Source organism: Neomonachus schauinslandi, chromosome 7 (genome assembly GCF_002201575.2).
Source record: "Neomonachus schauinslandi chromosome 7, ASM220157v2, whole genome shotgun sequence".
Lineage (NCBI taxonomy): Eukaryota > Metazoa > Chordata > Mammalia > Carnivora > Phocidae > Neomonachus > Neomonachus schauinslandi.
In genome coordinates, this window is record NC_058409.1 from 66523830 (window position 1) to 66550859 (window position 27030).

The 27030-nt window shown below is 38.2% G+C and overlaps 1 protein-coding gene across 1 annotated transcript in view; it reads left to right on the forward strand.

Annotated features, from left to right (window-relative positions):
• Positions 1 to 6022: 6022 nt before the first annotated feature.
• ADGRV1 (adhesion G protein-coupled receptor V1) overlaps positions 6023 to 27030 on the forward strand; it is a 521249-nt gene continuing 500241 nt past the window's right edge. Inside the window, exon 1 of the mRNA XM_044916755.1 lies at positions 6023 to 6093. The gene's annotated coding sequence lies outside the window, so the exon portion shown is untranslated. The remainder of the gene's footprint in view (positions 6094 to 27030) is intronic.

The window sequence follows — 27030 nt, forward strand, 5'->3', positions numbered from 1 at the left end:
TCTATTCTTTTTTGTCCTACCTTCTATTTCCAGCAGGAGGCTTTCTCTTTAGACCTTACAGGAGACTCAGTGTTTCTGATTGTAGATAGGATGATCATTCACAAGTAGGATTTGCCGCTGGCCTCAAGTTTCATTAGTATCAAGCTTCATTCAATTCCACTCCATCAGCCCTAGACTTACCTCTCAGATCCTTCGATATCTCAACATTCCCATGGTGCCTATCCCTGGGACCTTCAAGGTACCCAGAGGGAGGAGGCCTGGCATTTAGCTTGTACAAAGGATATAGAAGCAGAGTTAGTGTGGGGAAGAGCATCCTCCTCTTATCATCATCTGAGGGCTTCCCTTGACGTGCCTCCTGATGCTGAGAGTAGGCCCCAAAAGACTGATGAATGAGAAATTTTGGTATATCCAACTTAAAAAAATTTCTTAATTAAGGGGAGAAAAGGAACATTAATTGACTCGTGTTTATGGATTCACTCCATATGAGGTGGCTAAAAACAAAATTAAATAAACTACCTGAAACTGAATAAAAATTAAATAAATGTCTTTTATTCCATCGAGTGATGATGATGAAGAGAACACGCTATTTGAAATTAGGAGGAAAATGATGTATTAGGTTGAATCACATGAAATTGCTGTTTTTCAACCATTTTGCCCTTGTTTGACCATTTTAATATAAGAAAACATCAGTTTCATGTGTTTCAGTCTAATACTGATGTTTTAAAGACATCTTTGATACTAGTTCTCTGCTGTAAATGCTTTTCTATTTGAATGATAATATATGTTAGTCCAAGTCCTTTTTTTATATCATTTTCAATTACTTCATACCACCAGTAGAGTGCATTGGGTGCCTGGGGATATCAAAGAAAATTTTTATAATAAAATATATGCATTGACGCATCTGGTTATGATTTGCTTTTCCTTTTCTCTGATTGCATAATTCAAGTTGATGCTGCATAATTCTTTTTCCTTTTATTCCATTCCATATGGTGGCAGAACAACTACCAAAAGATGAATACTTTCAGTACCTTTCATATCAAAGCTGAAGCTTTCACATTCTGTTCTATTGACACTGCATTTTGGCAGTGGATAAAGGGACACAGTTAAAGTCTCTGCTCATAATTGGTTTTGTTGGGGAAAGATTTTCTTTGAACTGCTGACCACCCGTGATTTTATAATTATCGGAAATTAAACAGCTCAGCATTTCTTGTAGGAAATATTCACAATTCATTTCCTTGCTTTTTGAAGAAAAAAAAAGAGAGAAAAGAATACAGAAAAGAAAAACTAAAAAGTATTAGAGAACTCCATTTTGTTTGGGAGTATTCCATGTATGATTGCCCTAATGGAATGCTAAAGCTGTATTTGTCTGCATGGTACTCTTTCAAGCACAGTCTTAAAAACCTTTTTACTTTCTCAGAACCCTACAAAGAAGAAAACTCAAAAAGAATTTTGATTTTCTGAAAGGTGAGACAATTCCAGTGTAAGTTTTCTCATACGAACTGACTTACATACTACAGGAAATGCTACAGGAAAAGCATTAAAGCTTTCTGCAGAATACTCTTTTTTTTCTTTTTAGCTACTTTCTTGGGACTTAATCTGCATAGCACACGATTCACTCATTTGAAATGTGCCGTTTGTTTTTTTTATATTTAACAAAATGAATTTTTTAATAAATTGTAGTAAAATAAACATAACATAAAATTTGCCATTTTAACCATTTTATTTTTTTTAAGATTTTATTTATTTACCTGACAGAGAGAGAGACAGCGAGAGAGGGAACACAAGCAGGGGGAGTGGGAGAGGGAGAAGCAGGCTCCCCACTGAGAGGGAGCCTGATGCAGGGCTCCATCCCAGGACTCTGGGATCACGACCTGAGCCGAAGGCAGACGCTTAACGACTGAGCCACCCCATTTTTTTAAACCATTTTAATTGTACAATTCAGTAGCCCTTGTTACATTCAGAGTGTTGTACAACCATGACCTACTTCCAACAAAATGTTTTCATCACTGAAAACAGAAGCTGCAGAATGTACTCTTACAAGTCTTTCAATATGAGTTGAAATTCCTGTGGTTGCATGGAATTGTTTAAGTAAAGCTTACTGGACATTTGAAAGGTAGAATACTCCAAATTTAAGTCTTATGCTGCTGGCAGAGATGTCTGCATTAAGTGGACCAGGCACCCCTACCTATGTAAAGTTTGCAAGGCCCTGCATGATACCCAAACATACCATCAGTCAAACCTGTCTTCCCACTGGGCTTGATTTTCTCGCCCATGTGGGAAATAGACAGTGGGAGCTTTGTTTGCAGTGGCTTTGTTTGCTTGTAGCCATTGGTAAAATAAACACTACCTCAGATTGTACAAGTCCTTGGTAGAATTTGGGGGTCTGGGGAGAGAAGATTCTATAACCCAACACAGATTACTTCATCATGTTGTCTGGTTTTGACTCACCCCATTGAGAATAATTGCATTGTGGCATCCTATGCCAATCCCAATAGGACCAGTCTGGGTCACGGGATGTTAAAGGAAAGACTACTCAGCTCTGGGAAGAGATCTAAAGGAGGAATTCTGATGAGAAGCTTGCCCAGTCTCACTTTTGCTTGGCCTGATATGTCAATGAAGCTTTAATGACCCTTCAGGATCTTGTCAGACAGATCTATACTTCTGAAAAGTTCTCATAATTTCATCTTTGGACACTGACCTCTGCACTGAATTTAGTTCAGTGATAACTGAAAATACATACAGTGAGTGCTTCGACTGACAAATCAGATTCATTTTGTGACCCAATCCACTAGAAACCTATGTAATTATAAAACTGTCTTTGAAGAAATCTCAGTCTTTTTAAATAGTTTTAGAATTTTATATTTGTTGAATGGGGAAAGTATCAGTAAATGGACATTATTAAATAGAAAGATTTAATAGATAACATGCTTATCCTGGTTCTTGTTCATTTTGCTTCAAGATGGGATATATAGGGGTGCCTGGGTGGCTCAGTTGGTTAAGTGTCTGCCTTTGGCTCAGGTCATGATCCTGGGATCCTGGGATTGAGCCCCGAGTTGGCCTCTCTGCTCCTTTCCCTCTGTTCCTTTCCCTCTCCCTCTCTCTCTGCTCTTTTCCCTCTCCTCCTCTTCCTCTGCTTCTCCCCCCCGCCCGCACTCTCTCTCTCTCAAAAAAAAAAAAAAAAAAAGAAAAAGAGAAAGAAAAAAGATGGGATATATATAAATGGAATTTAAAGAATCTTAAATCAAAGATTTAAAGATTTTATATCAAAGGCATTACATCTCTCCTCCCTGACACCTCCCAGGGAATTAGCTATCTAAATCCAGTATTTGGTAAGTTCACCACAGCCCACAGAATGTTTTGGGAAACTTAAAATTCTTTTCCACTGTACTATCAGGCATGTAAATACAAGCTTATTACAAGATAATTATGCAAGGGGTGGAAACCTTATAATCTGTCCTCATAAATAAAGTGCAGACAGAAATAATCTCAGCCCAACTAGAACTCAATGTTAGGAATGAAGGATTTGTTTGCTTCGCCTGCTCCCAAACCTCAAGTAATAAATCTCAAAAGCTTCAATATTGATTCAACAAAATGAATGGCTGAGTCATTTCAGAAGGACTCTGACAAGTGGACAAATGCTGCCATGGTGACATTTTGATATGCAGTGTGGTTACTGAACTTTGCTGGTTTCCTCCCCCTGCCAGTAAAACAAAATGACAAACCCTGGGAAGTACCACACACAGCGGGCCTATACCAGAGGCAACTAGGGAAAAAAAGATTTAATTAGCTGGTCTTAAAGGATAAAGATTCCATATACATTCATATCTGATTTATGGGGAAATTCCTTTTAAAATATGAGAAAAGCTGTTCTGAGACATGTTTCTTGTTCAGACATAGAAACCATTATTAATCTAAAAAAAGTCTCAGCATTTTCTTGAATGTTTTATAAATAAATTTCTTGAGGAAAAAATATTTTTAACTAGGGAAGATAAAGAATTAAAATATTTCCCACAGGACATAAAATAGTACTTAATTTATTCTTTGTTAAATAATGTAATAAAGTATTGCATATGGCCATAATATAAATAAAATACATACCTGTAATCAAATACTACTGTATATGTTTAAAATTTGTAAAGAGATGAGACTATTTGTTACAAAGCAATATGTACACTTGGCTTTTACTTGATCTTAATATTCATTTGGTGGAGCTATTAGCAATTACATATATATTCGCTTCCTTATTAGTATAAAAGATATCCAGTTATATTAAAGACAGGTATAATCACATTATAGCAATGAAAAGAAACTATTTAAAAAATTTTAATGGGAAAATTCTTTAAAATACATAATTATGAATTTGTAAATTTATTTATATATAATTACCGCTGTGGTGTACTGGATTGGTTAACTCAGAAGAAAAACTTTCTCAACTGCATCTGTAATACAGCTGAAGGAAATAATTGTTTTTATTTTATTTCAATGTTTTTCAGCCAGTTATTGAAATCTTACTATATACCAGACTTCATTATCTCATTCAACCTATACACAATTCTGTGTAGTAGGTTTCATAAGAATTTTCATTTTGCAGATGAGGAAACTAAAGTGTGAAAGAATAATAAATTTATCTAAGTTTGCTCAACTTATCTACACTATATTGTCTCTTTGCATCATCTGGGCCTAACCATAAGAAAATGCTTTCATTTTTGCTCTTCTGTACCTTTAGAAATAGAAACTGTGCTCCTGATTTTACAAAGTCTCAGGTATGTTCTGTAAATAGACTTCATGAGGAAAAACATTTTTAACCTAGGAAGATGAAGATTTAAAAACTTTGCAATAGAATATAAAAATCATACTTAATTCATCCTTCACTCTTTACTCATTAATATTAGAAAAATTAAATATTGAGAGTATAGAAATTTTAAAAAGGGAGATATAAATAAGAACAAAAAATTAATATTTTTATGTGAAATACAAAAAGCAAGAGATAAAAAGGATTTGATGTTGTTATTGGGCTTTTTTGTTGTTGTTGTCATCATATATCTGGTTTAAAATTCTAAAATGCCACCTCAACTTCTGTTGTCTGTGATGGTCTGGGTTGACTGCTACCTTGTCAAAACCTCAGTCTTAAGCAGGAACTACTCTTTTTACACTCCATCTATGTAAAGACCAAATGCTTTACAGAGAAACCTGTGACACAGAAGATTAGAGATTTCAAAACAATCATGATCCATCATGACAAATTGGTCACCTCTAGGTAACCCATAAGGTAGTCTAGAAAAGATCCAGGGTAATCAAAGGCTTTGGCAAGACAGTAAAATATGGAGACCATGACTCCTGTGAGCTGTTCAACCTCTTCCAGTTGGCTTAGTGTAGAGTCTTCTGGACAGCTGCAGTCAGCGGACCCCACTTGCCACACCAGGACCAACCAGGGCTTGAAACATTCCTCTTTCCTTGGGAAGATGTGGAGCCATCTCCCACTGAAACTGTGTGTGAGCCTTTTCTGCCATTCTCCTTTGTCCTGGCTTCCCCCCTCACACAACTGTACATACGTCACCTTTGGTATCAGTTTTGTTTCATTTTCAGTCCGCGGAAGTTTGATCCTGGAAGTCTTGCATAGGATAGGAAAGATGTGAAAAAATGCTTCTCAGGAGCCATGGGATTGAAACCTCCCAGCTCTTCTATGCTTCCAACTTTAAGCTCCTTTCTGATGCAAGACTTATACCTGCTAGAAGGACTTACTCCTCTCAATTTTCCAAGACCTTCTGCTTTTCAATCCCTTAATAATGTACGTGTTTTTTCATGGGGTCCTCATTGGTGGGAACAACTCTGGGGGCATCTCAAGAAATGCACAACTCCTGCAGCCCTGGAGGGAATGACACAGATAGGCATGGCCCCAAACCAAAAGGATCCCAAACACCAAAGAAACAGGTTCCTTTCCACTAACAGCCCAGTTGGCATTTATCTGACTTTGATTTTGCATCCATAACCAGGCTTTCATTCTTCTTTAGAACAGAATTGCCAAAAATGAATTCTGAGGAATACTAATGGAAATCACATGGAAAAAAGAAAGTTCTGTGATCAAATAAAACAGTAAGTTAAACAAATTTAAATTGGTTTGTTTATGATAATACTCAGATCTTTTACGATTTTATCATGCTTCATGATTTTCTAAGGATGTTTCCCACATTTGTGGTTTAATTACTGAGGCTTTTGCCCTTCGCAAGCTTGGGGAACTGAAATCCACAGTACACACTTTCAGAAATGCCTACCTAACTAGTTTACTGGGGAGTTTTAATTCAGTGGGGGTCAAACATGAACTTCAAACATGAACATGAAAGTATTATTGTCTCCAGCCTCTTTTTTATCTGTTCCATGTCAAGTAATTCTTTTCTACTCTCTTGGGGGATATTCCACAACTTCATTACATGGCAATCTCAGATCATATCCAAAGCTTCCTCCTGCTCATTACCTGAAATGGGGTTGAAGCATGGTGAGTTATTAACATGTATAGAGCATATGTGTGTGTGTATGTTGATTCTGATTTTAGAATTATCTCTCTTTTCTACCTATTCCATTTCAAGGCTTCACTCTTCTGAGACTCCCTGGTTGTCTAGTGGTTAGGATTTGGCACTCTCTCAAGGTTTAACTCTTCTAATACTGAGAGTTGAGAGGGAGACTAGGAGGATAACTATCTCTTTGACTGCTTATGGGCATAGTGCCCCTTTTTATGGATCTGCCTGTTCTCCAGAAAACACTGAGGCGCTAAACCCTGTGTGACTGGCATGCTGACTTTCTCAAAGGCATATGGATAAGTTCGGTGCATTCTGTGAGCCCCCCCCTTTGCGTGGTTCCTTGAAGTGGGTTCTCTCTTAACCATCTTCTTCAGCTAGTCCCTGGAAGTACACATCCTCTTGTTCCTGGGATCCTCTCACTGTGTAGGCTATCCATCCTGTAGGGTCAGGTGTTGGCAAGATTACGCCGTACCGCAGCTTCTGTGCTACCACAATCTACAGGAGATCTACACGTTCTTGTACAAAGATGAGAGTGAATCTGCTGACTTGCACTCTTTCTCTCCTACCATCTTTCTTACCCAGCTCTCTTTCCTTTTAGTGGCCAGGCAGATCAACAAATCTATTGGCCTGAGCCAATAATCAATAGCAGGAGAAGTTGCCAGTCCTTCCTCTCCAGAGAGGAGGAGAGAAAAAAGCCAGACCCTCCCTCCCCTCATGGCTAATTCTTTCCCCTGGGGTGAGGAGATAGGTGATTGTTCTATATTGTCATTTTACCTCTTAAAAAGCGCTGGAAGCAGAATCTGGTGTCAGCATTTGGTAGCTTTCTTTAGAAGTTGGGGACTTGTTTCTTTGGTCCTGGCTTGGGCTAAATCCCCTGTTCTAGGGGAGATGAAAATGGCCTATTCAGTACATTGACTTATAATACTGTACAATGTTCACAGCAAGTGAACAGGAAGCCCCAGTTGGTACATATGGTGATAACACCTGTTAGCTGCTTCTTTTTGTTTCTTTTTTTTCTTTCCTTTCCTTTTTGCTGTTGCTGTTGTTGTTTTCAAAGAGGGCAAGAATGAAGAACTCTTGGGGCGCCTGGGTGGCTCAGTTGGTTAAGCGACTGCCTTCGGCTCAGGTCATGATCCTGGAGTCCCAGGATCGAGTCCCACATCGGGCTCCCTGCTCAGCAGGGAGTCTGCTTCTCCCTCTGACCCTCCCCCTCTCATGCTCTCTCTCTATCTCATTCTCTCTCTCAAATAAAATCTTAAAAAAAAAAAAGAATGAAGAACTCTAGGCAAGACAGTTAACGGTAAGAATTTTAGATTAGAGCAAGCAAGAGTTCAGCGAGAATCTGAATATATAGATGTTGTGAAGCTCAGATGAAAATATTGATCAGAGGGGCGCCTGGGTGGCTCAGTCGTTAAGCATCTGCCTTCAGCTCAGGTTATGATCCCAGGACTCTGGGATGGAGCCCCACATCGGGCTCCCTGCTCTGCAGGAAGCCTGCTTCTCCCTCTCCCACTCCCCCTGCTTGTGTTCCCTCTCTTGCTGTCCCTCTCTGTCAAATAAATAAATAAAATCTTAAAAAAAAAAAAAGAGAGAAAATATTGATCAGAAACTAGGCAGAGAAAAAAAAGAAACAGCAGATTACAAAAATGAGGACCTAGGACAGGGAATAGTCCAGATTTCTTGCAAAGAATCAGGACTAGAATATATAAAATATGTCCTTTTGGAACAGGACAGCAAATTCAGCTAAGAAAGCTTCTTGAGGACTGGGACCATATGCCAATTCATCTTTACATGTGCAAAGCATCATATATCACTGGTGCTCAGTAAATGATTGTTGAGTGAATTAATCAATTTAGAATACAAGTATCAAAACAGAACTTGATAACTAAAGTAACTTTTGCTTCTGCATAGAGCGGGGGTCAGCAAATTATGGCCCTTCCCCCATTTCTGGCCACTGCCTGCTTTTGTGAATCAGTTTTATTGGAACAGAGCCATGCCCATCTGTTTACATATTGGCCTTGGGTGCTTTCACACTACAGCAACAGACTTGAACAGTTGTGACAGAGACTGCATGGCTCGCAAGTCTAAAATATTTACTGTCTGGCCTTTTATTGAAAAAGTTTTCTGACGCCTGCCGTAGAGGTTTAAAACTATTTTTGTATATGTTCTCTGTTCAGCGTGATTTAATCACAGCATGGCTCACTCAGGTCCAGAGGTAATTGGGAGCACCTGTCTGTTCTGTGAGGCAAGATAACAGCAAGTCCTGGGAACCAAAGCAGGGCGGGGGTGACAGATCTATCAGAGTTAAGAGCAAAGGTATCTTGATGCAATCTTGTAATTTCATCTCTCCCTTCTTTGAACCATTTGAACCTTTGTATCTCTCTGACAGCACCGGTCACATTGTACTTCGAATGATCACAATTTTGTATCTTCTTTCCCCCACTCAAATCAGGCTACAGGAGGGCAGAGACTGCATTTTGTCCATGTTCATATTGGGAATGTCTAGCAATACTTCTGGTTAAATAGGTACTCATTTAAAATATGTGTTGCAGCTAGCAGGATTATGGTAGCATCTGAAAAAGAGGAAAAGCAAGGTCTGGCAGCTCAGAGGCTGTAGGCTTTTACGTATTAGCAAGCAAGAGATACAGTTTAATGAAAATCTGTGTGGAGTAGTGTTCACGTAATTGGTAACACCAAGGATTAGCTCTGTGTGAGGGACTGTTCAAGGAATCGCTCAGATTTTTTGAGGCTTTTTATTTCCAAAGAATACTTTTTTCCGATCTGGGAACAGAATCTCAGCTTCAAGTATGCTCAGTTATTAAATGGATTCTCTGATCCCTTTGTGGCAGGAATAATTCCCTTTGGCTCACAAATTCTAATTCTGGGTCTGACAGTGGGGCTTCCTCCTTACTTATCTGTCTAGTGACATCATTCATCCAACAAATATTTAATGAGCTACTACTATGTCCCCAGGCTTTTTGAGAACGCGGGTTTAAGCTCTGTTTTTCCATTATAGAGTGCTAAGATGACAAACGCTACATGTTATTGAGAACTTTACTACATATTGGTGTGCAAGGGAGGAGACATGGGGGACTAGTAGCCTGGTGGGTCTGATGGGAGTGTGGAGAGAAAGAGGAGTCCAAGTCTGGCAAGCTCCTGACAAGTCTAAATTTGTTTCTTGTCTGGGACCTAGGGCTTAAACGGAAGAAGCCTCTGGCAGACAGATTTGGGCACTCTTTTATTTTGTTTTTGTTTTTAAGATTTTATTTATTTATTTGACAGAGAGAGAGAGAGATCCCGAGGTGGGGCTTGATCCCAGGACCCTGGGATCATGACCTGAGCCCATGGCAGACATCTAACCAACTGAGCCACCCAGGTGCCCCAGATTTGGACCCTATTGAAGTAACATCCTGCTTGTAGGAGGTTAGGCAAAGTGGAGACTCCCTAAGCTTGGTTTTGTACCTTGGATAAAATTCCCTTATGTGTGCCTACACTTAGATATCTGAACTCAGAGTGTCAAATATGAGAAATAGCTTTTTCAAGGAACTACAAAAATCTTTGGAAAAGATTTATAAGTGTTACTTAGTACGCAAGGCTAACTAAATTGAAGAAGGAAGAAAAATTGTGTGACATCAGTACTTTTCTTATAGGGTTTAAGCAAGCAAATTACTTTTGACTGTGTGGAATTCAGAGTTACCGAAAAGTGATTTGATGATTATTATAGGATAAAAGACTTAGACTCCATCAGTGCCTCATTGAGGCAGAATTAGGAATTTGGCCACCTTTGGCTTCTCAAATTTTAACTTTCCTTTCAACATCCCATGCCCAGGAATCCACTTCCTTTCTGTTTTTCTTATCAAAACATGACTTGATCCCATAATAAAATACAAATACACCTGAAACAGATATTCTAAACTTCTTTCTTCATTTACAGCACCAAGAGATTTTGTTCTTCAAGTCATGTTTTCTAATGCTGAATTGTAAAGCACCAGGACATAGGCTTTGGGAATCATTTTTATATGATAGCCTTCCAGGTTCTTCACAGAACCCTTTTCTATTATATAGGCCTGCCTGCCCTCCCTCCTTCTCCTCCAGATATGTTGAATTTCTACTACCATTCCTAGAGCCTATTCTAGCTACTAGGTATGGAGTAGTGAATGAGAGAGACGTAGGACCTACCCCTCATGGAGTTTTATTCTTACGGGTAGACAAAAACACCTAAATAAGCAAATAAGGTATTTATTAGGATAAATGATATACAGAAAATACAACAAGGTAATGGTTAAGAGTGCCTGTGGAAGTTATCAGGGCAGATGCCTGCGAGGAAGGGATAGTTGAGCTACCCCTTAAATGAAGGAGATAGAGAAGCCAGCCATATGAAGATCTCCGTCAACAGTGTGCCATGCAGGGGGGAAAGTTTGTGCATAGGTTTTGAGGCAGGAATGGTTTTGATGTGTTTGAGCCACAGAAAGAAGATCAGTGTGATAGGAATACAGTGAAAGGAGGGAGAATGCTATAAGATGAGGCTAGAGAGGAAAGTGGGGGCAGAATCATGTGGTCCTTTTAGTCCATGTGAAGAGTTAGGATTTAAGTGTGTTGGGCATCCAGTGAATACTTTCAGCATTTGATAGCATCTACACCACCCTGTCACATACTTGTGCTAAAAGTACCAGCTTTTCTGTTTCCTGGTGTTTTATTTTTCAAGGCAAAGATCATCAGCTCTCTGGAGAGGTTTTCACCATTCCACATAATTTCTTCCTCTTGGGACATCTCTAGCCCTCTCTGGGATGCTCATTTTTTGCTTGTCATCTTTGGCTTTTGCAGCTTATTAAACTTTCACCCTAGAGAGTGCAAGCTCGGTGCACTTAGGGTTGTGTTTTAGGGATCACTGTTTTTCACACAGTGCCTTCCAGTGTCTTTTTTTTTTTAATTCTTACGTTAATCCCCATACATTACATCATTAGTTTTAGATGAGGTGTTCCATGATTCATTGTTTGTGCATAACACCCAGTGCTCCATGCAGAATGTGCCCTCCAAAATACCCACCACCAGGCTAACCCATCCTCCCACCCCCACCTCCACCCCCGCAGTGTCTTCTTCCTAAACACTCAGGAGAAACTGTTAATGAATTACTTAGTTCCCTGAGGTAGCTTTAAGAAGGAGAGTGGGTTTAAGGTTTCATTTCAATTCATCACAGTGCCTAAGGTGGTATCCTACCCAGAGTGAAAATGCATGCTGAGGAAGTCCAGTTGTGGAGAATGTTTTTAATCACAGGACTTGGTGAAACAATGATTAAGCCAGAACAGTTTGATAGACACTGACCTTGTCAGGGTCTGAATAAACTAAAGTAATATTTAGCTGCAAATAAAGCCTTTTTACAAATAATATAATAAAACCATGGGTTGAATACAGAATATTGAATAATCTAAAGCTGTTAATCTATGGGGCATATTAACAGTGAACACACATAACAATGTGAAGAAAACATTTTTCTAATATTATATTTTTCTGTTTCACGTTATCACCGCATGCATAATTGATTCACTGTCTTGACTATAAATTGTCTCCATGTTTCAGTTTCCTTAGTGTAGGTTATAGTAAGTACATCTGTGTCTACTCTTTCACTATGCCACAAGGATTTACAGTTTCTAGACCCAGGTCCGCCTTTGCAGTTGAGCATCACAGGAAAGCTATTCAATGTCCTTGATCATTTAGGTTGCTCTTCTCATTACCTGTTCTTATGCTTTAAAGTGCAGCATTTGCATTCCTACGCAGTTTCTGTACCAGAACCCTTTTGCCTGAAGTGCCCAGTTGTTTGTTGACTGTTGCAGCTGTGAGATGAAATGTTCAGCAACAGCCCATAATAATGCTAAATTAGTACTGCTTGAGAGCAGTTTGCAACTCAAAGTAACTATCTGTTGCAACTCAAAGTAACTATCTTTCTAGTTATTCCAATTGAGATTCATTACAAAAGGGTACCCTATGTCCTGTGTTTGGAATCAGGAGACATAAGATCCACTCTTGTTTCTGACTATAAGCCATTCAATCAGCATTTATTTTAAATTTTTCGTCCATAAGATCAGCAGTGAGGTGGTGTTGGACTGCCAATTGCTAATCTTTAATCTCCTCCCCGGTTTGAAACTTCTAAGAATGCTGCATGTGCTTTTCTCTGGCGCAGATGGGCATTTGCACGTTGCGGATGATATGATCTGACCTTGGGCGCTTTACTTTTTTAAGCCCTGGGAATAATTGCCAACATCTGTTGGGGCTTACCACGTGTCAGATGTAGCGTTGCAATTCACACACGATCTCATTCATCTAATCCTTCTAACAACCCGTATGATGTAGGAATTAACCTTCGTTTATAAAGGAGACATAATTCACCTATAAATTGACCTTAGTCTCCGTTTATAAGTACATGTAGGGGTAGGGTCCTCATTTCTAATATTTCATCAATTTGTTCGTAAATTCTCATTGTGAACATCTGGAGGGGTGCTTCAGTCAAAATTAAAATAAATGTCCTTCGGAAAGGAACAAAAATCAGTAAACGGCTTTCCTCCTCAGAAAGAACACCGGGAATTGCTTACAGTGGAGTACCCAGGGCGGAGTGCCCGCCAGTCCGGGGGCGGAGGGGGGTGGGTGGTGTCCTTGTGCCTAAAGGGACAAACTAGAAAGTTTAGTCAAAGAGTACAATACTAGAAAGCGCAAAGCGCCTACTTCGCCTGTCTTGTGCCGGCCGAATTCAGACTCCGAGGTTCCGGCGCGCAGGCGGGTCAGCTTAGCGCCTCGCTGCCGGAATAGTCCATTAGGGATGGCCACTGCAGGGTGTTCCCGACGCCGGAGCGCAGACCTGGCTGCCCGCTGCGCAGACGGGGGCGCGCTGCCTTGGGCAGCCACCCCCGCTCCGCTGGTCAGGTGAGCGTAGCCCGGGGAGCCGCGAGTCCTATTGGAGCAGACGGAGGATGAAGGGGGAGGAGAGAGAGGGGAGGAGAATGGAGCCACCTTCTTGACCCGACAGCGGGAGAGAGGACCAGTAGCTCCGGCGAAGCCTGGGGACGCGAGCGAGAGGAGAACGACGGTGTGCGAAAGGGACCGGCGGGGACCGCAGGGCGCGCGCGGATGTCGGTGTCCCCAGGGCTAGGTAGGCCATGGCTGGGGGATGGTGCTGCGAGCATCCCGGTGCTACAAGGGAGCGGCGCCGTACGCGCTGCGCGCGCGCGCGCGCGCGCGGGAGGGTGGGGTGGGGGCTGCTCCCGCACCTGTTGCTGGAAGTGGAGGCGTGGGCGCCGGAGGCAGGGCGTGCACCCCGCGGTCCGGGCTGCAGCTAATACCGCGGAGATGTCAGCGTCCACTCTGCCCAGGGCTGCGGCGGGGCGGTGAGCGCTCCGTTTCTGCCCGCCGCCCTTTCAAAAGCAGCTTGATCTCTATAGGAAGGTGCGAAGTGGGAATGAGCAGAGGGAAAACTTTCCTCTCCTCTCATTCTGCCTGTTTGAAACCCGAACCCTAGCTTTAATTTCAAAACGTCTGCTTGGAAAATAACCGACCAAGAACGGCGCGCCACAGGTAATAATTAATAATGGGAACGTTGAAATAAACTTAAGGAGTCTTATGTTCACAAACAACTGCTGTGTCGAAGAATTTTAAGTGAAATATGTTGATCTCAGGGAGTTTGGGATTAGCCTGGAGCCGCAGAATAATATGTTTTTTTTTAAACCTTAGACATTTTTAACGTCTTCAGCTATTTTAAAATTGATTTTTTTTCTTAAAATTAAAACTAAGAAACTATGCTAGTGTTCATGGGGGGAAGAAACTCATTTTAAGGTGCAATACTAACTTACTCGTTGTAACTTTTATTTTAAACCGACTTTTAACATTTCATGAAATCCACTACCTTTAAAAATGTGTGTAATGTGTTTATATGTAACTTTTAGAAATTACTTATATCAAATCATGAGAATGCATAATTACCAACCATTAGGATAAAGCTAAAAAAATATACCTTAGCTAATACAGCATTATTTAAAAATTCTGAAGTTATTACCTTACATTACTAAAGTGCTTTTTCCTCCCCTTTGTGTGTCATTTATCAAAACAGCTAGGTAGAACAAAAAAAAAGTCATTAAAAAAGATGTTCTAGTCAAGATACAAAGGAACACCAACAATTTGGGGGGGGGTGATTTACTATAGGGAGTGCCAGATACAGTATGAACTGTGATATAATAAAATCTTTTAAATATATGCAATTAGATATGTCTTGGCTTGCCGTTAACTTACTGTGACTTTGGACATTCATCCATCCTTCTGCACCTGATTTTTCCTCATTTACAAAATAAAGGGATGGAACCAGGTGACTGAAAAGACTTATTTCAGGTAGAAATGATAAGCTTCCTTATAACTTTTTTAAAGAAGTAGCCAATATGTGTACACTAAAAATAAGTATGATCAAATCCTATCTCCATGTTTTTTCCATGATGAGTCACAGTAGCCGCCACCCCATACTGAATGTCTCTTATGTAATGAATTCTGAGAAGCCCTTTATATAGATTATTTAACACTTACCACAAGACCATAGATTAGTGTTATTCCAATTTACAGATAATGATATTGAGGCATGGAAAGTTTAAGCTCCTTGGAAAAGTTCCCCAGTTAGTAAAAGCTGATCAAGGATCCTTCCTGAGTGCTCTTAGCTCTACTCTATACTGAATGTGATGATTAAAAGCTGAAACCACCTATAAACGTCAACTAAAAATAATCTTAGACTAAAATGTAAATACATAATGAGGTGCAGATAAATTACGGAACAACATTGAGTCTTGATATCAGAAATAGAAATAATGTATCAGTCAACATTTATTATATTTAATAACAGCAGTTATAGTTTTATGCTGTATACATATCAAATATTGAATGCCAGTTGTATTCATTGTTGTAAAGGATAATGTGAGACATATTTAGAACACAAATACTTTGATGGTAATACAAATAACGATTAGAAATAATACAGTAAGGCAGAGGCTAGTGTGAGGCAAAGTATTTCATAGATCTTTCTACTTGCAGGTGCCCTTGCCCATGTTCTACCCAAAGAAAAAGAGTGTTCACAACAGAATTAGCTGTGACTAAACCCTTTTGTTCATGCCCCCACAGTGAATGATAATAGTATGCTACATTTACTGAATGCCTACTGTATGTTAGGAATTCTAGGCCCTTTAAAAAGAATAACTTTGTATCTATCATCAAATACTAATATCCTGATTTGCAGGTAAAAAAACTGAGGCAGAAAGATCTGTGACCTGGGAGGACCCACAAAGAAAATACATTTTGCCTTAGATTGGGTGTGTGATCCTTTAATGTTCAGAAAGTCATAGGCTGTGAATACACCGTTAAACTCCTTAAGCACTGGGAGGAGATTTGGAGCCAAACTAGATCAACCCCTTTATTTCAAAACTACTTGGGGAAACTGAAACAGAAAATTTGAGAGACTTAAAGTCACAGATTCTCTTTTTGCATTTATGACTTGAGTCACCTGGATATTTCCATAAACTAATAAGTGAGAAGCATGATAACTGATTAACTTGGTCATTACATGTTTGATTTATTGACACTCAACCAAGCACTGCCTCGTGCTCTTTTTTAATATTTCTGTCCTACTGTTACTGCAAATTTCAAGGTTGCCCAGTTAGGATACTAAATCTTTGAGGCCAGGGACTATATGTTTCTCTAGTATCTCTAGCGTTGAGCAAAGTTGTTAATATATTGAATTTGTTATAGGCTTTGTACTTACCTCTGATAAGTCATTATTTTATGCACTGGGTCCAAAAATCTGCACCATGCAAGCACTGTGCTGTCATTACTTTTACTTCACATAGAGGGCAACCAGATAATTTATGGATGCTTTTAAAGCATATTGAGCTCCTTAGATGATGATTGCTTAACTTGATTATAAAATGTAGTGTGACCAGGGAGAGATTTGAATGGGCATTTCCCTGATTTTGTGGGAAAAGTCAAACAGTTTAGTATTACATGCAGTTGAGTGTACATCTATCTCTCTCTTTGACTTGGAAGTAACTTTTTTTCTGATTATAAAGATAATACAAAATCATGTAGGAAATTCAAACAGTACAGGAGAAAGAAAAATCACCCGGAACTCCACTGTCCAAAGATTTTGGTGAACGTCTAGCCAGAGAGATGTCTTTTTTCCCCATAACTCCTTCTGAATCAGGGTGAGAGCTGAATAACTTATTGGAACTGTTTACAATTTAAAGCTCTACTTAGACTTAGTATTCTATCACTCTCAGGAAGCTCAAACTTTACATAAATAATGGTACTTGTTGAGAAATGAAGATAAAAACTCTCATACAGAATGAAGTACTACAGAAAGTTGATTTCCCCATGCATGCATGCCCGTTTTTCTCCCTTCACAAAGCAGGATGGGGGGTGGACAGGAGGCATCTTTGCATGTATGGAGGGTTCCCCAATGTGTCAGGATGTCAGGCCACACAAGAGGCCACAGTACCCGAGCTCTGTTGCCCCGATGGAGGTGTGGAAGAGGAGGAGAAGGGTGGAGCTGGGACACGGGAGGCTGTGGTAATACAAAGGCTGTGTTTTCTGATTCTACTGTGACACACTATACACTTTAAAATGTACCAGACCAAGTCCCTCCCCCAGCTGCTGGGCAGGTGGTCATGGGGCCCTTTCTGGTGCAGTCAGGCGTAAGGCTGGCTATACCTCAGAATGAGGGCAGGATGCTGATAGGGCATTTCTCATTCATTTATTCAGGATTCTGAAAACCCCGAATGGACTCTTTTTCATATAAAGGGGGAAAACCGGCTGTTGGAATAATTCTCCATAAATGAGTTTTGAACTAATACAAAATTATCAGGTATAAAGGGAGGCTGGGGGTCTCTATGAGATAGGCAATGATAGCTCGTTCCATATGCATTTGAATATAATTACATTGAAAATATTAATGTTTTAAAGATGATGTTATTTGATTACTTTAATTCATAAATGTATTTGTTATTCAAAATTCCCTTTTCCTAGTCACATTTTCTTGATTTGTGCTATATATTTGAACATAGAATTCTTTCATGCCTTACTTTATTAGGGGCTTAATGTGGCTTAAATCCAACCATCTGTTCACATCTTGGCACATCAGTGCTTTGGAGGTGCTGGTAGGGGCTAAATAAATTTCCCACATTTTAAAGGTTAGGGAAAGAGCTACCTTTATGAATAGATTTCAAATGATTCTCAGCAAGACAATAGTGCAGTAGTGGAGTAAAAATGCATTTCATTCTCTGAAGCACAAGGTCCCCTGTCTGTCTTTAGTTTTGCTGAAAGGCAATTAGCATTTCAACTAGCCAATTTGGTTACATGCAATGAAGTACTTGGGCTTATAATTTGCTGCTCTCTGTCTGAGGCAGTTGAGCTCCAGCTCCCGTGTAATCCTTTCCAAGTAGCCTTCTCTCCAGCATAGTTATTGTTGCTGCTCTTAAATAACTAATCAACAGAGAGTTTTCCTTGCCTTCAACTGCGGGGTGCCATAAGGCAAGGAAAATGAAATGCCACGCTAATAAGGCGATGATTGTAATTATTAAATAGTCATTATTGAAATTGTGGCACAGGTTGAAAGATACAGAATAGCTTCAAATAGAATAGCTTCAAACTACAACTTCAAAAAAGGCATTGTGTGGCTCTCTTAATAGTTTATTTCTGCATGCATTGGGCAGAGTGAACAGAAGGTATGTATGTTATAAGAGGGAATTAAGTGAGATGACTCAAAATTAACAAGAAGCAATTCTTAATTATTTATATTGACTTTGCACTCTTTCTGCAAGAAAGAATTCTTTGGGGAATATGTGTAAAAGAAAAGAATTTTTTTAAACATTATAACAAGTAAGCAAGTGCTCTGAAGCATACTGTGGACATAATTCAAGGGTTTGTATTTGTGTGCTAATTGAAGATAAGATTTTGTTAGCTTCTTTAGTCATGAATTCTGATAATTAGGTACTATTAATATACTTCGTGCACATATCATATTCTTCTTAAGGTACTACTGTATGTTTTGATAATCCCTTTGTTAAGATAATTGGAATGAAACTATCCTTTAATCCGTGTCATGGGGCAGTAATTCAATTTAGCTCATCTTTTTATGCAACACTGTTTTTGCCAAGTTGTACTTATGTAATTATTTGGAAATAAAATAATACATTTCTCATTTTTCAAATAATGTTTCACTGAAAAGGCATAAGAGAAGTGTTTCAGATATAAGCCTGGCAAGTGAGCAATATAATTTGAGAACGTATGTGAAAGAATGCACTATCTTTTATATTTCCAACCTCTGATATAAAGAGAAAGCCCTATCTGCACCTATAATTAGAGTCATTTGTATATTATTCAACTAAATTCAGCAGTGTTGGTGAGCAGGCATGAAATAAAGAAGGCTTACCTGTCCTTTGGCAGACTAGTCAGCTAGGGATGGAAAGTGTTGTGGAAAAAGTGGGACCTGATCTGGACTTTGAAGAATGGTGGAGAAGAAGAGGGAGTGGAGAGAGGTAGAGAGAAGGGCCCAGGGAACAGCTTGGATCGGGTGCAGAGGGAGGAGTGATCCAGGTGTCTTGTCCCAGATACACATTAGATCAATTTGACTGTAGCTGTTGAAAGAAGAGAAAGAGATGGTTGAAGTGCAGGGTTGGTTGGATTTTTTAAAAAGAGTAATTCAGTGGTTTTTAATATATTTACAGAGTTGGACAACTATAACCACTCTCTGTTCCAGAACATTTTTATCACCTCAAAAAGAAATTCGGTACCCGTTAGCTTTCCCACCCCATCCTCTCCCACCCCCAAGTCCCTGGCAACCAATCTGTGACTCTACAGATGTGGCTTTTCTGGACATTTCATGTGACTGGAATCTTATAGTATGTGGCCTTATGTGTCTGCCTTCTGTCGCTCACGGTGCTGTTTTCAAAGTTATCAAGCTGTAGCATGTATCACTACTTTATTCTTTTTTATGGCCGAACAATATTTCTTTGTATGTTTACATGAATATACTGCCTTTATCCATTCATCAATTGATGGACATTTGGGTTGTTTCTACTTTTAGACTATTATATTATGGACATTTATATATAAGTTTTTGTGTGAACGTATGTTTTCAGTTCTGTTGGTTATATATCTAGGAGTAGAATTGCTGGGTCACTTGGGAGGGTGGATAAAATACCAGGATGCATTCAGGAGAAACGTATCCCTTTTCTTTTATGCCTCCTTTCAAGCTCAGGGTCATGTTATGGGGCAGATGTATCAGGTGTGGCTTGAAGGTTTGTCGCTTGGAACTTTCCTTGCATAGACTTCTGCCAATTAACTAAGACATTTAAGACAGGGCCAGAGTGTGAGAAAACAACATAAAGGAAGAACTTGGAGCCAATGACTTCTCCCTCACCCCTGGCTGTGGTTTTTCTTAAGAAACAAGTATGGTGCAGGCTGGCACAATAATTGACCTGTCTAGGATATGCTAACGTCAGAAATGTGATTGGATGTTATTTCATGCACACTGAATTCAATTCTCTAATGACTTCTGTGTTTTCAGTAGGGATTCACCTAAATGATATGGGTTGAACTACCAAAATGAGAAAAAAAAAATATTTTTGCTTCTAAGACAAATTACAGAGGGTTTAAAATGTTTCGTTAAGGAGGGCAATTCAATAAATCACTTGATTGAGAATTGGGCTTTAGGTAAAAGACAAGTCCAGTTCACTAATGTATAGTCTTATCAGATATCAGTAATTCTGGTGTGTGTGTTTGTGTGTGTGTGCATTTATGCGTTTGTTTACCTGAAACCTTAACTAATTTCCTGAAAGGGTCTGGTGTACTTTATAAGATGAACAAATTTGAACAAATAAATTTGAACAAATTTGTCTAATTTTGGTGGAGGCAAAATATTTTAAGGTTTTTGAAAAAACCTAAAAAATATATTTGCTTAGTACTTTGTGATTTACAACATAGGTTCACATGAATTAATTCATGTAACCTTAACCACATGATTGAAAGTTATTAACTGTTTTACTTTATAGATGAAATGAAGATTTATAAAAGTCAACAAAATTAAAAACAGCAACAAACTCAGGTCTTCAATTTAATGTCCAAAAGTTATCCACTCCGTAATGATCACAGTAATGATCATAATCTATTATTTTTTCGTGTCTCACAAAAAACATTTCTATTAATATTAAAATAAATTGACTTCTTATCTTAAATTTTCTAGTATAAGTAGATCTGTTTTACCAGGTAGCATTACATTGAAAATCTCACTATAATAAAAATATTTCCAAACTTCAATCAGGACTTCACTTCTTTTGAACATTTGTTACCAAAATTATAAATAATTAGAGATAATCTTTGAATACCATTGCAAAGCAATTTGATCCTGAGTGGCAGTTTTACATAATATTTAAGTATCTTTCTTGGAGAAAGTTAGCAAACTCAGGAAATTGTTCTTGTTTTTAGGTGACTAGAATGCCCTAGTTTTTATAAGTCAGTGCTATACCTACTACTTGAGAACTTGAAATAATATAATTAATAGAATTTCCAGAAGCTGTTTTGGCTTAGGGGATTTTACTTCATCTTCCTTTTATTTCTCACTAATATTCATGAGTGCTGTTATATTGGGGGTTGGCCATTCATTCATTCAGTGTTTACTGAAGCGCTCTAACATGGACTTGAAAAACATGCTGAGTGGGTGAGTTCTAGTTTTACATTTTATTTTAGCTACTGACCTCAAAATTCAGATTTTATAGTGATTTTTAACATTTTAAAATCCTAATGATTTCATTGGCACTCTGTTTAGAAATCTTAACCCTACTCTTGTAGACAGCTAACTCCTTTTCCCTCCCTCCCCAGGAGATGAATGTAAGCATGGAGGGAATTAGGGCTGCCTATTTGCCTTCTTTCATTGCTTCTACTCTTATTAAAGTATCGTGTTATCCACAAATAAAATCTACGCCGACAACTAATTACCTTGCAAATGGAAAATCACTGTGAGTGTGAAATTCTACATAATATGACCGTTCTTGTAACATCATTAAGCATTAGGTATAGGGCTGGTTTCTTCAGTAGACTGTGCTAGTGAGTAGGCTATGCTGCCAATAAGAGGCTAGGTTTGATTATAGAAGAAAATAAAGATGTGCATTTTTCATTTAATGACATTTTTATATGATAGGACTTATAGATACAGTGGCTTTTAAAATTATCTTTCCTACAGGATCTTTCCTAGCAAGATTCCTTTGTTAATAGAGAATATTAATCTAGTATTTTAGTTAAAAACATGGAATCTGGACCTTGAGAGCTTAGGTTTGTATCTTGGCTTTGGATTTCTGAGGTCTAATCTTGACAAATATATTTAATCTATATGTCAGGTTCCTCATCAGAAAATAAGCATAATAATAGTACTTATCTTATATTTTAAATGGTTGCTATGAGGATCAAAGAAGTTAACACATGTAAAGGCATTAGAATAGCCTAGATTTTAGCTGCTATTAGCTAATATTGTCACAAGTGAAACCCAAATTTTTGATGATTAGGGTGCATGAAGGATACCCTCTTCCTTTGCTCCTTTGGCCTCCTCTAGATTCCTGAAGAGGATTTAAATTTACCTTGAAGCTACTAGAGCTCAAGTGTCAGCCCCTAACATTTCTTTTCCTTTCTTACTTTTATAGACTTCTTTTGGATCCTTAGCACATTAATCTTGTGGCCTTTTTATTTTCTAATATAGGTACTTCCTTAAGGAAGTCTCCCTAAACCCTCCAATTAGGTTTTACATCATTCAGGTTCTGATTTCTATAATAATTGCTGCTTTGACTGATGAGTCTTTCTAGGGCCTTTTATTTTATTATTTTTTAAAGATTTTATTTATTTATTTGAGAGAGAGAATCAGAGCAAGTGGGGGAAGGGAGAGAGACAAGCGGACTCCATGCTAAGGGCAGAGCCTGATTCGGGGCTTGATCTCAGAATCCTGAGATCATGACGTGAGCCAAAACCAAGAGTTGGACGCTTAACCAACTGAGCCACCCAGGTATCCCTCTGTCTAGGGCCTTTTAAAGAAATTTCCAAGTGATGCTGCTTTATTTTTGTTTTTTGGTATTGTTAATTTATAAATGAATTTTATTGTAATCAGAATACAAGCACTAGATGCTACCCAATTTTTGGAATTTGTTGTCAGTTTTTATAAACCTTTCTTCTGTGCTCAAAATAACATTGTATTCTCTGATTGTTGGGGGTATATTCTTTATGCCCCTCAGATCAAGCTTAATAACTCTGTGGTTCATATCTTCCATATCCTTCCTAATTTTTATGTACTTGATATATTAAATACAGAAAAGGAGAGAGAGAATATTAAAATCCCTCACTTCTCTTTGGTGTTCTAGCAGGGTTTTTTGCATATATTTTGAAACTCTGTTTTAGCTTATCCCCTGGTAAGGTGATATTTTTGTTATTATATAGTGATTGTCTTTATATGCTTTTTGCCTTGAAGTCTATTTTGTCTGTCACAGACACCAATAACATTTCGGTAGGATTTGCCTGTTACCTCATGAACTTCAGAAAGAAGGAAATGATCCCAGAAAGGTCTAAGATGTAAAGAATGTTGACTGAAGTCAAGAATAAACATTTGGATAAACAAAGAATATTAATGATTAAATTCTATAATTCTGTTGCTACACATTGAGAGTTAAGCAAAATAAGATAGAGCTTATATCATAAAATTAGCATGTTAGTAGGGTTTGTGTGACAGAGGATTGGCTTTGAATATTCTAAGATTCTTTCATTGTTCAGTAATAAGGTGAAGATATTTAACTTTAAACTTTTAAAAATTTACAGGACAAAAATGATATCTTTCAAAGAACAAACCTATCAACCCACAAGCACAGTGAAAGGAAGCAAGAGAAGAAAAAATAAAACTGCATAAGAGCAGGGCAGAAAGCACAAATAACAGAAAAGGATTGTAAGACTAATTATAGTAAGTGACTATAAATTAAACTTCTCAGTAAAAGCACAGAGATTATCAGAGAAGACCAAACATTATAGAAATCAATTACATGTTGTTTACAAGGGACACACATTAGGCAAAAGGACTTAGAATGATTGAAAGCAAGAGAATGCAAAGAGAGATAATACCTCTAACAATTTAGTCTTTGGCTAATGGGAGCCCTTTCATGTTCCTCTACCCCATCGATGTAACCTCACTAATCTTTAATAGCTTCCTTGGTAGTACAAGATACTCAGGTTCATTTTGCATATTTCCCTCCCCAGACATCAGTTATTCCTATAAGAAACCCTGGTTTTACTGGGGAATGGTGTTTAGAGACAAAAATCTGAGCACTAGTGAGGCTTATTGTTACTGAGTTGTCATTACTTCTAAGCCTTTTTAATAGACAAAGTCAGAAATATGTAGTTTACAAACAATAAAAGGCATGAGGTGATACTGGTATTTCCAATTTAAATTTAACCTTCCAGATACTTTATATAATTGCTTTGGTTTTATTGTCATTTCTATTTTTTCTTATGTAATGACTTATTATTTGCCGTATCTTATAAACATGTATAGTTTCAAAATATATGTTCTACAACATATAAAATGTGGTTCCAAAATGTGTATCCTACAATATAAAAATATAATTTAAACATAATAATACTGACTACTGACAACAAGAATACTGAATGAAGTATATAAGCTTTCTTTGCAGCTATATTTGTCATTAGAATTTATTCTACTGTGGTCAGTCAAAACACTATTTTCTAAAGTCACTAGAAATAATTATTTTGTCTGTGTAATTAGAACATCACTTGATATACAGTTGCTTTATTTATTTCAGTTTGTCTATATATAGTTATTTTTGCAAAGAAACATTGGCAACATAATTCGAGGGCTAGTAAAAATTGTTATTTATAGGGGAAGGAAAGGAATAGCTGGATGGAAGTGAGAATTCTCTGAATATACCTTGTTATATAGGCTTAAGTTTGGATTTATGTAAATGTGTTATATATTCCAAAATAAAAATTAGGTTAAAAAATTATCAACACCAGAAGATGTGAAACAGTCTGTTGGGTGTGTGAATCTAGAATTTGGGGAAGACGTTTGGCTGGAGATGTAAATTTGGAAGATTATGTTTATAGTAGTGAGGTGAATGAGATCACAGTGAGAGTGAGTGTGGATGGAGAAGAGGTCTGGGTTTGAGAACTAGAATAGTTTATCATGCAGAGGTCAGAAAGAAGACAAGGATTGAGCAAAGGAGGCTGAAGGATTTAGAAGGAAAACCAGATGGATGTGGCATCAGGAAGCCTCATGAGAAAGTGACCTAAGAAGGAAGTGACCATCTGTCCTTTCAGTCATTTTTCCTATTACCATCCTTACAGTATATCCTAAACCCCAAGTGAATATTTAAAGTTATAGGACACAGCGGGAGTTGGGGAAATCGGAGATATTTAGGGTGGGAGAGAATGTGCTCTGATAATGGGAAAGCAAGTCCAACTTAGAAGAGTCATTCAAGTAAGGAAGTTCTTGTAAAATTTTCACTCTTAGTCTGCCTACCTTCTGATACCCTCAACCCTCACAGTTGACTTTGCTAAACTTAAATGGAACTCTGGATTTAAAATAGGATTCAGTTAAAATTTAAAGTTGGAGGAATAAGAATAAACAAAAAAATTGTCTTTCATGAACTGTAAAAAAATATAGAGTAAAATGATATAGATATCTTTTTTTTTTAAGATTTTATTTATTTATTTGAGAGAGAGAGAGAATGAGAGACAGAGAGCATGAGAGGGAGGAGGGTCAGAGGGAGAAGCAGACTCCCCGCCAAGCAGGGAGTCCGATGCGGGACTCGATCCCGGGACTCCAGGATCATGACCTGAGCCGAAGGCAGTCGCTTAACCAACTGAGCCACCCAGGCGCCCTAGATATCTTTTTTTAAAGCCAGTTGATTAGCCTAAATTTTATGATTGAAGGAAGGGACGATTACTGTGATAGAAAGTGAGGACACAGTGGGTGGTATAACTTCAAAGTATTTTGTGCCCTGGACATATTCATCAAAAGAAAAATAATGAAAGAGGCAAGTCTGGGGGAGTCATTGCATTATTAGAAAAAGACTCCCTTATTTCAATTTATGACACCAGATCACCTAAGGCAAAGTCAAGAGATGAAAGATATCGTAGTGATGCACACAATGAATTCTGTTAAAGGCTTCCTTTTCACTTGTGAATTTTCTTCAAAGGTAAGTTTTAGGTATAGAGAATTTCTTAGAAGGATGTGAATATTTGTATGGGTGGGTGGGTGGATGGGGAATGTGTTCTCTCTTCAAGGAATGCATTGCAGCTGAAAGAAGAAATTGAGGAATGGAAGATAAGGAGGAAAACAGCTTAGGAAAAGTAAAAGATGAGAGATTTGTCTATATTTTTGTTTTGATTAATATTTCTGCCTTTTTCACTTTATAAAAACACTTGGGTACTAAACATATCAGAAGTTCCCTGTTTTGATAATGGATTGAGAATATATTCATATAATTCTAAGATTGTAATCGTTAGGTTTTAAGCTTTGAGGGCTTATATCCATAATTTATATGTTCTTCATCATTTTAAATATGTAATAATTAAAGTGACCCATTATATTTGATTTGGGAAAATAATGTATTTTAAAATGGCAGAATAGTGAACAGAAATGTTCAAGTTATCTATTTGCTGTATCAATAAACCACCCCAACATTTAGTGGCTGAAATTAATTTATGATGATCTCTCATAGCTCTGGGGTTTAAAGGGCTTCTCTGGACGCTTCTTGCTTGGAGTCCACCATAGAATTAGAGACAGAGAGTCACTAAGGATGAAATCATCTGACAATCACTCCCATGTCTGTGTTGTGATGTCATGTCTGGACATAACATGTATGGACAACTAGAAGTTGTCCAGGTATCTTTCTTTCCATGCAGGTTCTCCATGTGGCCAGCTTGGACTTCCTCAAAGCATGGTGGTCTCAAAGTAGTCAGATGTCCTACATTGTGGTTGGCTTCTTCTGGGGCAAGCATTGCTGGAGCAAGTTGCTAAAAATAATTTCAACCTGGAATCTTACTTCTTGATATATGCTTGTGGAAACTTCGGTTTTGTTAATATGAATTGGGTGAGTTATGAGTGGTTGCTATATGTTAGGCAGTGTGCTAAGAGTGCCACATATTTCACTTCTTGTAATCCTCATGACTACCCTTTGAGGTAGATGATTTAAACCCACATTTTCATGAGAAATCTGAGGTTTATAGATACATCTGAGTTTTAGAGACACTAAGCCACTTGCCAACCTAACACAGATGTCCCATCTGGTAGGGACAGGGCATGGATTTGACCTAGCAGTATGACCCCAAAACAAGTGTTTATAATTTCCTATAATACAGATTCTCTTTTAAAATTAAAAAAAAAAGTCTTAATGATTTGGACTAAGACTAGGCTTGGTGCAGAGGGGGATGCAAAGATAGATAAAGCATAACA